This window comes from Cynoglossus semilaevis, chromosome Z (assembly GCF_000523025.1).
Source record: "Cynoglossus semilaevis isolate Cse_v1.0 chromosome Z, Cse_v1.0, whole genome shotgun sequence".
NCBI lineage: Eukaryota > Metazoa > Chordata > Actinopteri > Pleuronectiformes > Cynoglossidae > Cynoglossus > Cynoglossus semilaevis.
Window position 1 is genome coordinate 6,485,028 of NC_024328.1, and position 15,023 is coordinate 6,500,050.

Genomic DNA, 15,023 nt, shown 5'->3' on the forward strand with positions numbered 1-15,023 from the left:
AGGGGAAGACCTAGGACACGCTGGAGCGACTACGTCGCTCGGCTGGCCTGGGAACGCCTTGGGGTCCCCCCAGAAGAGCTAGAGGAAGTGTCGAGGGAGAGGGAAGTCTGGGTGTCCCTGCTCAGACTGTTGCCCCCGCGACCCGGCCCCGGATAAGCGGTTGAAGATGGATGGATGGATGGATGGATGGATGTTGTAAAAGAGTACATGGAGAAAGTCGGTGTAAAAGAAGAGAAGGCAGGGGGTGGGGCAAGATGAAGGCACATGATCTGCTGTTGCGACCGCTGAAGGGAACAGCAGGAAGAAGAAAAAATGTTTATTTATTTAGAAATAATCAATTTTATTTGCGTTCATGATTAATAATCTCAATTAATCCATAGCTATTTTATAATTAATCAGATTTCAAATTTTAACCTTTTAATCAACTTCATGCTGCAGGCCCAAGTGGGCTGGGTTAAACCTGTGTAGTATAAACACAATGCTGTTTCTTGATGCACCTAATCAGGTCAGTTTTAATTGCAATGTTAGTAATGTTCTGTAATTAGCCACTAACAGACCCACTTAAGATTCCTAGGAATACATTTTTAACTAAAATGTGTCTTGTATTTCGTAACTCAAACATGCCTCATTTATAACCTCGTCATCTCTCCATCTCTGACAGTGACTGTCAATTAAACAAACAGACACAACAGAGTAATTTACAGACTTAATTTACCAGTGACATATTGTCCACAGGAATGTAAGTGCCATCTGTGACTGTCTCCTGTGGATCCATCTACAAACTCACTTGTTTTTCCACTTGTCTGTCTCTAGATGAATATGATAATTATCTTAGGTGGCAGTGTGGAGATATGATCTCACCTTTAGTTCTTTGATTTTTTTTTTTTCTCTTCTCGTCTGGTTTGTCTTCACACAAAAAAGTTTTCACCACCTTCATCATCGTGCCACACACACAGACAATAACTCAAGAGTTCAGAAGTGGAATTTGTTAACAGTTATTTGTGTTGTTTTTTTCCTCTTTGTGGTAGGTTTACTGTTATATTATCTTTGTATGGCAACAGTGTAGCTACACTATTGCCAGACACAAGAGACAGCTAAAAACACAGATGTTTTTTCTCAAATCTCTGTGTTTGTGCCGTCCTTGATGAGTTCCATCGCTCACAGTTTATATTACCGAAACCGACACTGGAGCAAAATCCATAACTTATGGCGACTGAATATACACAACGTACAGCGAATGCAAAGAAACGGCTTTGAAGCACGTCTGCTGTACACACAACTTCATATCCTCATTTCTGCCACAGTACGTAGCCAGATCACGTCAGCGGGGCAAAAACAATGGGAAGACAAAAGAAACTTTTATATGATTGATGGTGGTGTCACTGCAGTGATGCCATAGCTGCAAAATGACTGGTTTTCTCTTATGCCATGTGTGCGGTTTGAATGTGTGGTGAGCCTATGAAGAAAAGGAAAAAAGGTGATGAAGCAATTAGGGCAGCACTGCGCTGTTCAGTTTGGGTTTATTCCCATCTCTATCACCTCCATTTTACCACCTGCCTCACTTTTATTCCCCATCGTCTTTGAAGGCAACCAACGCCTACTTTTTATGAGCAGCAAAGAGAAAAAAATGTGAATGTTCTTCTGTGCTTTTCATGTTTTTCAAATGGCAATGAAGGTTTCCTGCTACGTCTGTTGTTACCTTTCAAGACAGATCTGTTGCGAGGCTTCTGTGCCATGACCAAGTGTTGTTTTTAAAACAAAGTGAGGTTCAGATGCGGTTGTGAATAATGATTAAAATTTGCTTTTGTCTTCAGCTCAGGGACCGTAGAAAACTGTAAACTACTAAAGTACTGTAGCATTTCTGTGCAATTCTCTTCAGCATTCAAGAATCTCACATGTCAGGTTGGCTTGTTAAAATACAGCACTTATTTACATTTGAGCTAACCATCATGTGATTGTTACTTCATAACCTTTGACCCCCGGGGCCTTTTTTTTTAAAAATATTTTTGGCAGGTGACTCTCACACTTAACCTACTGAGTCTACAAGTCTGCTTTCAAATCCGTGCTCCACTCAGCTCCCACCGTATGTGTGTATCTCTTTGTTGTGAGTATGTATCTCCATTTTTCTGTTATCTACAATAGATGACAATGGATTAATTAATTATGAAGCATGTAATTAAAATTTTGCATTTGCTCTTTCATCCTGTACAAAACCCCAGTTCCCTTCTTCTTGTCAACTTTATTCCCCGTTCACTTCTTTAAAGGAAACCAAACGGAGAGAAGAATGCATAACTGGTTCAGGTTGCTAGGAGACCCTGTGTCCACGCATCAAGCAGCTATTCACAAGCCTTTATTTACCCCTCCCTGCTTTTGTCTCCTTCTTCCTCTTTCTATTTCACATAAATTCAGTGTATCTGTTTAATGTTGTGTTACTCACTCACATGACACAGCAGCAGAGAGAGATTAACTCGCACAGAGGGAGAAATATGGCAGGAAAATGAAGGGAAACCTAAACGCTGGAAAAGAAAGTTAAACTATTGACTTTCTCTCTCTCTCTCTCTCGTCCATCTCCTGCTTTGTTTCACACAACAGGGCAGCTGTGAAAGGCTCCGTACCATTTTTCTATTTCTTCACTTTACTCATTTTTTCCCTCTTCTAACTTTTTCACTGTCCAATACCAGTTTCCTCGTACGCTGCCAGGTTTCTATCCTCATCTGTCTCCACTCCCCTCCCCTCCGGTCACCTACAGCCCCTCCTCCCTGTATATTTTTCCTCTCTGACAGCACTGTTTGCAGCCTAGGGCAGTTGGAAGGGGGGCTGGAGGGTAGGTAGCCATTAGGCAAACACCTCGAATCTGCTACAGGGTGGGCGAACGAAGGAGGAGAGAAGGAGAAAGGAGGAGGATGTAGGATGGCAGATCCAGGATGATACTGGTCGCATGTGTCCTCCCCTGTTCTGCTCTGTTTTATTTTGTCCTACCGCTGCTTGTCACTAATGGCTTCCTAATGACAGCTCACAGCAACACACACCCAACCATTTATAACTATCTGGAAAGCGAGGCTGTGTGCATCAGCCTGTGCCTGTGAAGTCTGTGTACATGGAAGACAACGGGTGGGCATCAGGCGGCAGATGCAGCCCTTCCACACTGATCGTACCAACCCACACAAATGCAGTTTGCAAATGCGTCAGTTTAAAGTCTTCCTGGGTAAACAACAGCAGCTTCAGGCAGCTCTGCGTGAACCTGGAAGTGACGGAGGGTTCTACACTCTTACCAGGAATTGGTCTAGCCACATGCAGCGTGAAAGCTATTAGCAGAGGCTACTTTGTCTAAATACCTGCAGGCTGTTTTTGTATTCAGTCCATTGCCTGTCTTTATCTCCCTTCAGTTCTCTGTGCACAATACACACAGAAGGGCAGTTGAGCTAACGTCCTTGCATTAGAACGGTGACATCTGTCACTGCTAATAGTTTAGGTCAATGTTTATCTGAGGCGTTAAACAGGTCTTTCTACACAGAAGTAGACAATGATGTGGTGTGTTCACAGCCACGTACAGTAGGGGGCGTTTAACCTCTCCTCAGTAAACACTGTTTTACTCTGTGGAGACCAAGCATTGAATAGGAACCTGGTGTGATCTGGAAGATAGTCAAATTAGCAGAGGAGCTACCATGAACACTGCCACCTAGTGATTGGATGCATGCTTTTCTTTGAAACATGATCAAATGTATTGAAAATTTGAATTAGATTTGAAAACATGGACATTAAAGTCATCATAAAATTTCTTCCAGATATTGTAGGCCAAGTTTCATTTTTACACGACTTTCAAGTCATACTGAGCCAGACACTAGAAGGTTTTGGGTTTGACTTCCTAAAGCCGTGAAACACTAATTTTGAAGGCCCAGTTTGCACTCAGACAGCTTCCCCCATTTCCTAAATACAGTCTACTGTGAAATGTAGATGTAACTACAAAAACCAAAATGACTTGTTTAAATTGTCAAATTAAATGCAAAGTATTACGTAATGATCATAAAGCTATTAATGAAAATGCACAGTGGGAGTTTTTGTTAACATTCTTTTGTGCATGGCTACAGTATGGGCAAGCAAGCAAGAGATCCTATCAGAGTCTGAAAATCATTAGCAACATTCCTCCTGGGCTGGAAGGGAAGTCCCTGGGTAGATAAAGACTGTGTGTGTCTGTCTGTGTCTGTGTTTGTATAGAAGGCGTGGATGTGGGATCGAATCAACACCTCGCAGGTCAACACTGATGTGCATATGTTGAAAAGGTATGTCGCAGCAGTTGGTGACCACACAGGTAACTGGTTTGAATGCGTGTTTACTTGGTCAGAATTCGACAGAACTTACAATCTTGTAATCTTCACATTCCCAGCAGAGACAAAATAACATCTGTCTGATCTCCTCTGTCTTTATTTGCCGACGACTTATCTCTTAATTTCCCCTTGAGCCTATGATTCTCCAGAGATTACAATACGCAGAGTTACCACTGGAGGCACATCCCCAGCTGTTAGCGGTGGCGTTAGCAGCCATATGATCACAGTGATGACAAGTCTTACATGACCTCATCCGTTTAGGTCTTTTTTTTAGCTTGGAGGCACAAAAATAAAGAATGGGAGGCAGTAAAAAGAGGGACGAGGGAAATAGTAGGAAGACGAATGGGCTAAACGAGAAGGTGGGGGGAGTCAGAGAGGTACAAGTAGAATCGGAAAGAATGCACGACACAATTAAGTGGGGGAGGAAGGGAGTGAAGACGGGGAGAGGCATCGAGGGAGAAGGCAACACCTGGCAGCCAGTCACAATGCAAATACACTTCAAAGCACTGCTGCGAGAGGTGGGATCAAAGGTGTAGGATGTAGAGAGAAAGAGTTCTTGGAGCTAACATGGGAAGTTAACCTGCATCTTCAAAAGTACACCTGAAAATATCCCAGAGTATGTCGAAAGCAGTAGTTTAATTACACGCCTGATCCTGTATTCTGCAGTTAAACATTTGTTTGTTTTTTTTATAAATTCAGTTCTGTGTAATATTTAAATAAATATAGATATAAAGCCTGTCAAGTTAAGACTTTTATTTTATAATATATCACTTAGATCCAATCTCACATATATAGGAAGAAAAAATGTATTGTATTGTATTGTAAATGTATTGTAAATTTACATTAAAATTAAATTAAAATGATTCTTTCAAGAAAGCTCTAACAGCATATATTGTTGACTACTATTAATTTAATGTCAATAAAATATTGACTAAACATTTTATTGACATTAAATTAATAGAAAAAGGCAAAATACTGTATGAAATTATGTAAAATGTAAAAGATTATTAAATTTTCATTAATAGGTTGATAAGTCATTTTTTCAACATTATTTTTTTCTAAATAAATAGCATTTATCAACATATTATATAATATTTTTTGACATATAATTTTATACAAAATATATAGTAGCTGCTCATTCCCTTCATATGAGTTAAAGAGTATGAGGCCTAAGACGTATGTCAAATTGTCATTTTATTTAAGTGGTATTAATTTAAGTGTGTATTTTTGTTTAGGTTATGAATGAATAACATATGTTTTGTTTTGTTTTTTTTTATACTTTACAGTTGTCTCGTTGATGCACTAATAACTACTAAATGGGTTTCTTGGTGTGTTTTTGAGAAGTGTCTTCATGGACCTTTAAAATTTGACTTTGAATGCTTAGAGTCTGTAGAAAGTAAAATATTCCAAACTCTAGACCAGGTAGAGTCAGTGGTTTGTGAGTATGATGATTTGAATTGTTTTATTGTTTAATTACATGCCGGCTGTTTAATTACCATCATCTTAGCACTCCTCTACTTTAGAGTCGTGTCAGCTCCTCACACCGGCCCGTCTCTCCATTCTAATTCACTTAACACAGCTGAGATGAGAAAAAAGAGCTGATGGACGAGATAATGGAGCTGACTCACAACCTGTCCACCGACGTGTGCTTAAGACACACACTCTCACACACATTCATTACGGGATGACACACCCGTGCATATGTTCATGCAGGAAAAGAGCCCTTCATGGGCTACAAGACAGAAAACTTCGTACAAAGTGGATAATGAAACTACTTCTGACCCGGTCCACTTGTGGTCCTCCACCCATTACCCAAATAGACACCACTCTCTCCTATTGATCAGCCCGCCATCACCCATCCACCCTCCCCGTTCACTTCTTCACAAGTCGTTTTTCATCCCGTTACCTCTTCGCTCATCTGCATCACTCTGCTGATGGTTTCTGCGGCTGTTGATGGGACTATAAATCATGGGTCGCGCCCATTGATCATCACCAGGGAGACCAACTGAGCTCCAACACCTCCACCCTGAACACTCCAAATATCCACAATGGAGCTTCTACTCACCTGCTGAATGGCTGCTCGCCCACTCACTGTATTGTCTACCTTGAGTATATCTTTTCTTAGTGAATGGCAGCCACAACGGTGTGTTTGTGCCAGTGTGTGGGAGATGAGTTATGAGGAAGAGGTAAAGAGAGAAAGCAGTAATGGATTCTGTTCCCTGGTGTGAGCTCCTCGCCCCATTCCAGATCCTGTCAGCTGTGAAAATGTCAGCCATGATGTAGAGAGGCAGGAACAGGTTTATGACATCATCAGTGTGCTGCCACAGCAGAGATATGGTGCTGGGAGTCCTAACGTTCGGATCCATCTGCATGGTCCTAAAGCCGTGCAAACAATTCTCTAAGTGTTGACACAGGTCTCGCTCCTGAGTGGTTAATTTTTTCCCCAAACAAACACAACGAGGTGGAAAGAAAAGCAGCTCAGATTGTGGTTTTAACGGAGTAAGAAAGGCACACACTAAAATCCAAACTAGAACCATTCAAGTGTGTTGTGGGTTAAACAAAGGGTCATTGGATCCAGGATCTCTTTAACCTGCCGTTTAGACTGTGGTCACACTTGTTGCTTATTGCAAATAAGCAGGATTCAAACAATGACAATCACAGAGCGTTAACACCAACAATAGCGCATAATCATATCTACGTGTTACACACACATTCTGGTTACACAGAACCCACAGATGTACACAGTGGGCACTCAACCCCAAGTCTGGTTCTCAATTTATAAACATATGGTTGTCTCCATTATGCCAGAGGAAATGCTGGACCAGTGGAAACCATGTTTCATGCTTTTACTGTCTGGGGACTAATGTAAATAAATGTTCTCACACCCACAGTTCTTTTTAATTTACCAAAGCAGTGCTTCAAGTGCATCGCAGACAGACAAATGACGACGGGTGCTATTTAAGGCAAACGCCCGGAGCGTTGTTTTCCAGATTCCTTGGTAACACTGCCATTAGTGCAAAAGATCATGCTTTTTATAACGCAGTGAAATCAACACCAGTGTGGACATTTTCTCTCTCTCTTTCTCTCTCTGTCTGTCTCTCTCCTTTGCATGCAGACGATCACTAAAGTTGTTGTGTTAGCATTTAAAAAAAATAAAATAAGAATAATCTTGGGGTATATCGAAACTGACTTTTTTTTTTTAAACCAGAGGTCATTTGAAAAATGCATCATCACAGCATAGGCTTTAGAGGAACTAGGAGTGAAGGAAGAGGAGGAGGAAAAAACAGGGTGAGAATGAGGGGAAATGGATGAAAGATGGGGCACAAATGAGCAGGACAGAAAGGAAGTAAAAAAAAGCACGATGTGGATGGTGGTAAATGATAGGGTGCAACTAAATGAGGGTATGTAATTTGGGGTGTTTAGTAATTACACTGGTTTGACAGAGCCATGTCAAACCATCTCTTTCTTGATCCCCCGCTGCCTGATGGACTGCTTTCCTGCCAACATCCTCATGTTTTCCACATTTAGCATTTCTCACTCTCTTTCCTGCCTCCCTCTCACCCTCCCTCCCCTGTCACACACTCGCCATGGCTTTAAATGCTCCAGTCCAGCCAGCAAACATCAGTCTTTTTTTTTTTACCATCTGTATATATCCTGCTGAGCCCTCCTGCCCTCTGTATTTGACAAGTTTGAAATATAGAGGAAAATGTTAATATACGTTTTCACTTGGCCACTGGTCAGGTCTGTGAAATTCACTTTATATTGGACGATGCTACGCCAAGGAGTTGACTGCGGGCGTGTGTGATCTTTTGGTGATTTATTTAATCCCAGAAAGCATATTATTCCAAATATGAACTTGTGTGTAAAAGAGACAAACGTTTTTTTTTCTCCATGTGTTTTAATTACACTTAAATTCATACATATGCATATTCTTAGCTCTAGCACCATGAAGAGTGTCATAAAGAAAGAGAGAGTGTGTGTGTGTGACTAAATTCACATGCTGACTTGATAAAATCCACATTAGTGAGGCAGGAAACCAGCAATAAAAGTTGACACATGGAAACAGTCAGGCTCCTGTGATTTTGCTGTGCTGTATGGGGTTTCCAATGAATATAAACTATTATATAGCAACGATGAAAGACAAAGTGGAGAAGAGAATAAGAACTAGGAGGATAAAGAAATAAATAAGGAGAAATGTTGCATGAATGAGTCTGATTATCTTGGATTGGGTGACAGTTTGAAATCACCAAGCGCTGAGGTCGTGAAAACAGAACTGTCAGATTTGGTTGCTTCTTTCCAGTTCAGAGTTTTACTTAAGTTGATTTGCCTCCCTCCATCCACTGGATACAAAGTACAAATGATGGGGCCTGAATTCAATTAGCTCAAAACGGACTCACACATACAGTGGAACAGCCTAAAGCAGTGGTAAGACGAACATAAGGTAACGCCCTGACAGAGACGCTGTGGCCAAAGCTCAGATTTTTAACACATTCTCCCAAATCCAGGTGCAAACAGCCGCATGTTCACACACAGACACATATGCACTATGCTACTTCTTAGTTCTATTCGACTGCCCCGGGCCCCCGACAGTGTCTGAACCCTGACCTTGTCACATTCGAGTGTGTCGGAGGGGGGAGAGAAGGAGGGGTTCTGGAGCTTGGATTTTACATGGAGGAGGTCAGAGGGAGCCCAATCCACATACAAAAGCTCTGGTTGTAGCCGGTGTCTGTGGGTCAGAGTGGGTCACGGGTCAGCCCCACAATCTAACCCTCTTTCTGCCCCCCGCCCTCCTCTCTTCCTCTCCTCCATCCATCTCCTTTTTCAATGGAGAAGAAGATCCGAAAGGAACAATGGCCTTTTTCTGCCCCCACTATCATCCCAGCAGTGGGAATGCATACTGAACAGGGGCCACTCTGAGCCGAGGGGTTCCTCTTACTACTTAGCCTATTTTCTCCTCTTATGGTTTCCCCTCCTCTTGCTCCCTAGGCTCTCACCTCCCCACCCACTCCTCCTCCCTACCACTTCACACTCATACTGCCTGCGCTCACAGTCATGTCAGACTAACGATTTAGCAATTCTAAATAAAACCCTTTTTACAATAGCCATTTTTTATGTACCTGCCTTTGAATCTCAGTTCCTCCACCACCATCTCCCCACACCTCTGATTTTCCCAAGCTTCTTCGAAGCTCTGCCTATCTAGTGGGCCTCATATGCCTGTCTCCAGCTGGCACTACAAGCCGACCTTTGCCACAACTAAACAGCAAGAACTAGGGCCGCCTCCACACACTCGCACATTAACACAAAAAGACACACAAATGCACTTCTATGAATGCAGCAGAAATTCCGGCAGGAGCTCGGAAGGGGCCGAGCCGGAATACAAAATGACAGACTTGTTCCTCTTTCAGAGGAGGGTTAAACTTGAGGGATCCCCCTGGTTCTCCCCTCAGCCTTCTATTCCCTGCCTGTCTGACCCCACTGGTCCTCCCACTTGCACCTTAGCAAGGGGGCTTGCACTAGAAAGTGGCAGCCAATGCAGGTCCAAATGTGATTAATTTGCTGCATTCACCAGTGTTGTTCTCTACATTCAATAGAAATGGACTGTCTAGGAGTCCATTAAAAAGCCTCAAAAGCCATAGGGCCCCCTTCCCAGGCACTTGGCAACGAGCATGAGGTCACGCACGACAGTCAAGAAGTTTTTTAAGGTGTGTTTGCGTTTGTGTGTATGTAGTTGTGCAGACCAAAAAAGAAAAGCGGGGGTGAAACCATAGAAAGTGTGTGCGTGAAAGTGTGTGTGAGCATATGCACATCAATTCTTTTTTTTTTTCAGAAGAAATAATGTTTTGATAGCCTGACACTCGACTCATGATATCTGACAATAATTTAGCGTAACAAGAGCAGCTTCTCCGGCTGTGTGATGGGAAGCCATTAAAAAAAATTCCTAAGGTAATCAATCATGAAAGACATTTAATGTGACGGCCATTAAAATCATCCACCATGTTTGAGAGAAAACCCCTCGTAAGCACCTGTTAAGCGGCACTTTAGCCTACGTTAGCGCAGTGCCTTCTCTTCACATCCACACTACAGACATCCCACTGAGTTCAAGATGACTATCGCCCTTTAAAGCAACGCGCTTCCTGCCAATTTTTATCCCACCACTGGGAAGGGAAAAAAAAAGAAGCGAATTTTTAACTGTTTTTTAACTGCACTTCCTGCTTAGCCATTGATGCCATGTTGGAATCCTGTTGCCAATCCCATCGACCCCCACTCAACCCTCGCTAAAACAAATGAGTGCTAATGTCATAATTAGTCCTGATTGATATAGCATGTTAAGCAGCAAAGCATTAGCATACAGTACAGTATATTGAGACTCTAGCCTTGGGGGAAATGAGTGATGTGACTGAGTCACAGCATGAAGAAGCTATAAGCAGAGCTGAATCAGACAACATGACAATTTTATTTTTCTTGTTCATTCATCTTCTACCTCTTAATCATTCATATGTTCTTGGAAGGACTGGATGACTAGACCAACTGCCATGGGCAAACTGTTTGACTCGGAGGCCAGAATGGGTCCTAATACTTGACGGTGGGGGGTGGTGGTCATGAGCAGATAGATGGAGTGTTTGTGTGCACTAAAATAAATGATATGTAAAAGGGATGCCTAAAATGCTAAAATGGTTTTAGCTTTTTATTTGCCATCTATTCGGGAAATGCAGGCATTGCAGGGAAAGGCAGAAGTATAATGATGATATAAATTAATAGTATATTTTGGACAAGTTTGGCGGGCTAGATTAAAAACCCAGACAGGCCGTATCCTGCCCCAGGCATCGGGTTGAGGGCGTGGTACATCCTGAACTGTTTGACAGTCCATCACAAGAACACAAACAGAAACAAACAACTGTTGTCAAATTGCAAATTCAGAGTGAACATTTAAACTGATTACAGTTTACAGTCAGTTATAAGAATCACAATTTAAAAGCCGTCTTAATTAATTCCTAAAACCCAAACTTAACACTAAACATCTTGGAAATGTCAGGATTTTTTTCAGCCATTGTGGGGAACCACAGCTTCATATTACAACCATAAAAACCCATGTTCACAATTCATTATGTACTTACACTAAAGTACACACAAAGAGTGAATAAGCAAAACAGCCGGATTAGGAAGAGACAGAGATCAAGAGATTATAAGCAACAAGGTATATTTCAGCTGCAGCCAAGCATGTGTAATATCACTCTTTGTTCTCTCACAGTCTATCATTAATCTCCCAGAATGTTCTATTCACTCACAGGAATGGGGGAAAGCTTGTCTATTGTAATGTTGTCCATCACAGCTGAAAGTTTACACCTCGTCTGTATAACAAAGCAGAAAAGATTACAGGGTGTATGTTCGCCGCTACTGAGAGGCATTTAGTGAAAATCCGGCACATCGGCACAAAGAGACAGAAACAACACCGCGGCTAACGTTTACATGTTCACGCTTTAGGTAGAAATAAACTGAGAGCAGCGCAGGAAAGTGAGAGACATTCTGCTGGGCATGTGGGGCCTGTTTGAACGAGTGTGTCAGTGTGTGTGTGTGTACACATATGTGCACAGGAAGCTGCCGACAACAGGCAACATGAGCCATGACGTGATACTGCAGGGGGTCAATTATCTAGCTTTGTACTTTGTGAGGGACATTGTATTATCCCTGTGCAAACTAAAGGCCCAGACCCAGGTTCTCTGGGACTATTGTCAACTTATTGTTCACTGAGGCTCACATGTCGGCAGGTTTTGGTCAAATTTTCCTTCCACAAAATTCCCCTTTTTAAAGAAATGCATAAAATATTGCAATTTTGGTTTTGGTTGGTTTATCAAAGTAAATAAAAGAAATACGTCTTTAATCTATACAGGGAGAATTACAAAAAAAAGTACAAATGAAATACACTAAGGTGTAGTAAAACCTTAGTGTATTTAGTGTAGTAAATAGTGTCGTAAATACACTTAGTGTATTTTAGTGTACTTTTTTTACCATAATTTCAATTGCATGGTGTACTTTCACATTACTCACTGATAAGACAGCTGGACAAGAAACAAAATAAAATAAGCACATTTACACAGATGCAAATTTACTGACTTGCTTGTGTTGACAGAAGAGCAAATGTTAGAAAAAGTTAAACTTGCAAAACAAGTTTGATATTAATCTGGAAAAAAAAGTTTTAAAAAAGTTTAGTTTTCTGAATTTCCAGAAAATTAAAAAAAAATTGAAGTGACGCACAGGTCGCAAATTCTTCCGAAAGTGTTTCTGGCATGATAAATAATTATTACATTTAGTGAGCACCAAATTATAGATTTAAGTTAATGCAATAAAGTTTAATTTATTGCATTAGCATAAAGCTTACCGACTTTTTTTTGCAAATGGATCTTGTGTGTTTCCACTTTTATCCACACACTACTTCCACACACTCCATATTTTCCCAGACCTTTTAACAAATACTACGGTGCCTGGAGAGTTTGCAAATCCCTGCTGTCGCTGCAGCTACAGGCCCAGCCTGTGGCTCCCTACCTGGGGTTCTGTACTTTGGAGGCTTCCTGGAGGAAGAGCAGAAACTCTGAGGCAGACTGTATTGATAAAGACAGATTTATTACGACTGGGGTAGAAAAAGAGGATTAAACATATAAAACAACACAAAGAAGACAGAAGGAGAATGAAGAACACACCAACTCCGTCATCAACAGTTCACTGACAGGTTCTTCTTGACAGGTTTCCCAAATGTTAATGAAATAAGTGGTGACAGTTAAAAAATAAAAGTAAATGTGTCCTTGTTTAACAGAACAATGACTTGCACTCATTTGATCCTTGACTCCTGATGTTCACGGAGTTGTCGAGCCTGTTTTAAGTTTCATCTTAAAAAAAATGCTTCAGTATCACACATTTATTACAATTAACTTTTGACTTCATGTACTGTAGCTGTCAATGTGAAAGAGAAATGTCTGGAAACTGGGTTTGGATTAAACTCTGTTGGGTATGCTGACAAATTTGTATGCAAGTGTGTGTGTGTGTGTGTGTGTGTGTGAGTGGTGCTGAAAGAATGTATGCATAAAAGCACAGGGGGATGGAGGGCACTCCTCATCTCCCTCCAACAGAAAAAGGTCAAAGTCTTCAATATTAACTCGCGGCTCCGGTCACCACGCTGATTACGCTACAATAACCATTTCACCTCTTCCCCACTTTACAACCACACACACATATTCTCACCGATGTCTGTCCTCACACGTCCACTTGGAATTAAAACCCTCCTCATGAGAGGGACCCCCGATGGCGCCCGACACAGACGTACGTAAACACACGTTTCTGGCTATCACAGCCTTTTATGAGAGTCTTAGAATAAATCAGAGGGCTGGGCTCCTCCTGCACCACACAATGGAAACATAAGGTGATGTGGTAGGAGTGTGAACACACTCTCACAGAAAGCATGATTGCAGTTCCCCATTAGAGCACAAGGAATGTTGTGGGCTTACATCTGGGACTTGACCTAACCTCCAGCCACAGCCTGCACTCAGCATTTCTCCATGCGTTGCCAGATTGGAGTCAGATTAAGCTAAGACCTGACCCCTTCACCCCATCACAGCTTTGCCATCGCTTCACCCTCCTCCCTCCTGGCCCCCCATACACACACGTCCCCAACCACACAAAAAAAAAATGCAATTTCCTTAACAAAGTGTTTATCGTTGTATGTGCAGTAGAGAAACACGTTTTCCCCGTACAGTGAATTGAAACTGATTGAATTTTTTTCCAAAATACAAAGGAAATTCTTTCTCTGCTGCTCGCAAAGAATGTCAAGCGATTAAAGTCCTGACAATACGAGGCAATTAAGGCAGCAGGAAAAAAAGGAACAAAAACAGATGCTAAACATAAACGAGGCAACAGTGTCAATAATAGCCTATCAGTAAAAATAATAAGAGTGAGGGGTTGGATTACATTATTCATTATGATGAATTACAGCGTTGTTTAAAATAGTAGAGGGACGATACCAAACTACTTTGACTCTGTGGCTCTTTGTGTTCGCTGACTTCTACACACCCCAGTCATCCAACCAGTCCTGAATGTGCTCACAGTTTCCCCGCGTGTGTATGCAAACTATTTGACGTTAACTGTCTGCGGGATTATAAATCATTTCAAATATTCTTGGCAAACCTGTTGACAGAGCAAGCTTCTGCAGGCTTCAAAGAAAAGAAGCCTGTAATGGGCATGTGTGAGTGTTTGACACACTCACCTACTCCCGTAATGTCAATAATTACAGAGATAAATATGACTTTCTTTTTAGATTGATGGAATTGATACTGATGATTGCCCAGAGTGTTCTATTGGAAAACTCCACATGCAGTCAGAACAAATGTGGCACTAAAAGGCATTAAATGATTGAGGAGGGGTTATAGTAGTATATACAGAAGTAAAGACAGAGAATTTCTGAAAATCTAATTTAATTCAAGGGAATTAGTTCTACATATGAATTAAATAACAAATTAATATTTATGATTTAAACAAAAGTAGTTCTCAGCATGAGAGAATTCCCTTTTCCTGGAATTTTCTGGGATGTTTTTCCCACCAGGTCACAACCTGCTTCTTGCTTTGTCTAAGGATTGAAATTAAGTTTTAACTTTTGGAATACAAAATAACAACAACAATAGACAAATGGAGCTCAGTCAGGACTTGGGGCAA

General features: G+C 41.4%; 1 protein-coding gene across 2 annotated transcripts in view; it reads right to left on the reverse strand.

Annotated features, from left to right (window-relative positions):
* The window catches only part of efna5b (ephrin-A5b), a 97,487-nt gene that overhangs the window by 56,065 nt on the left and 26,399 nt on the right, over nt 1-15,023 (reverse strand). The window lies entirely within an intron of this gene.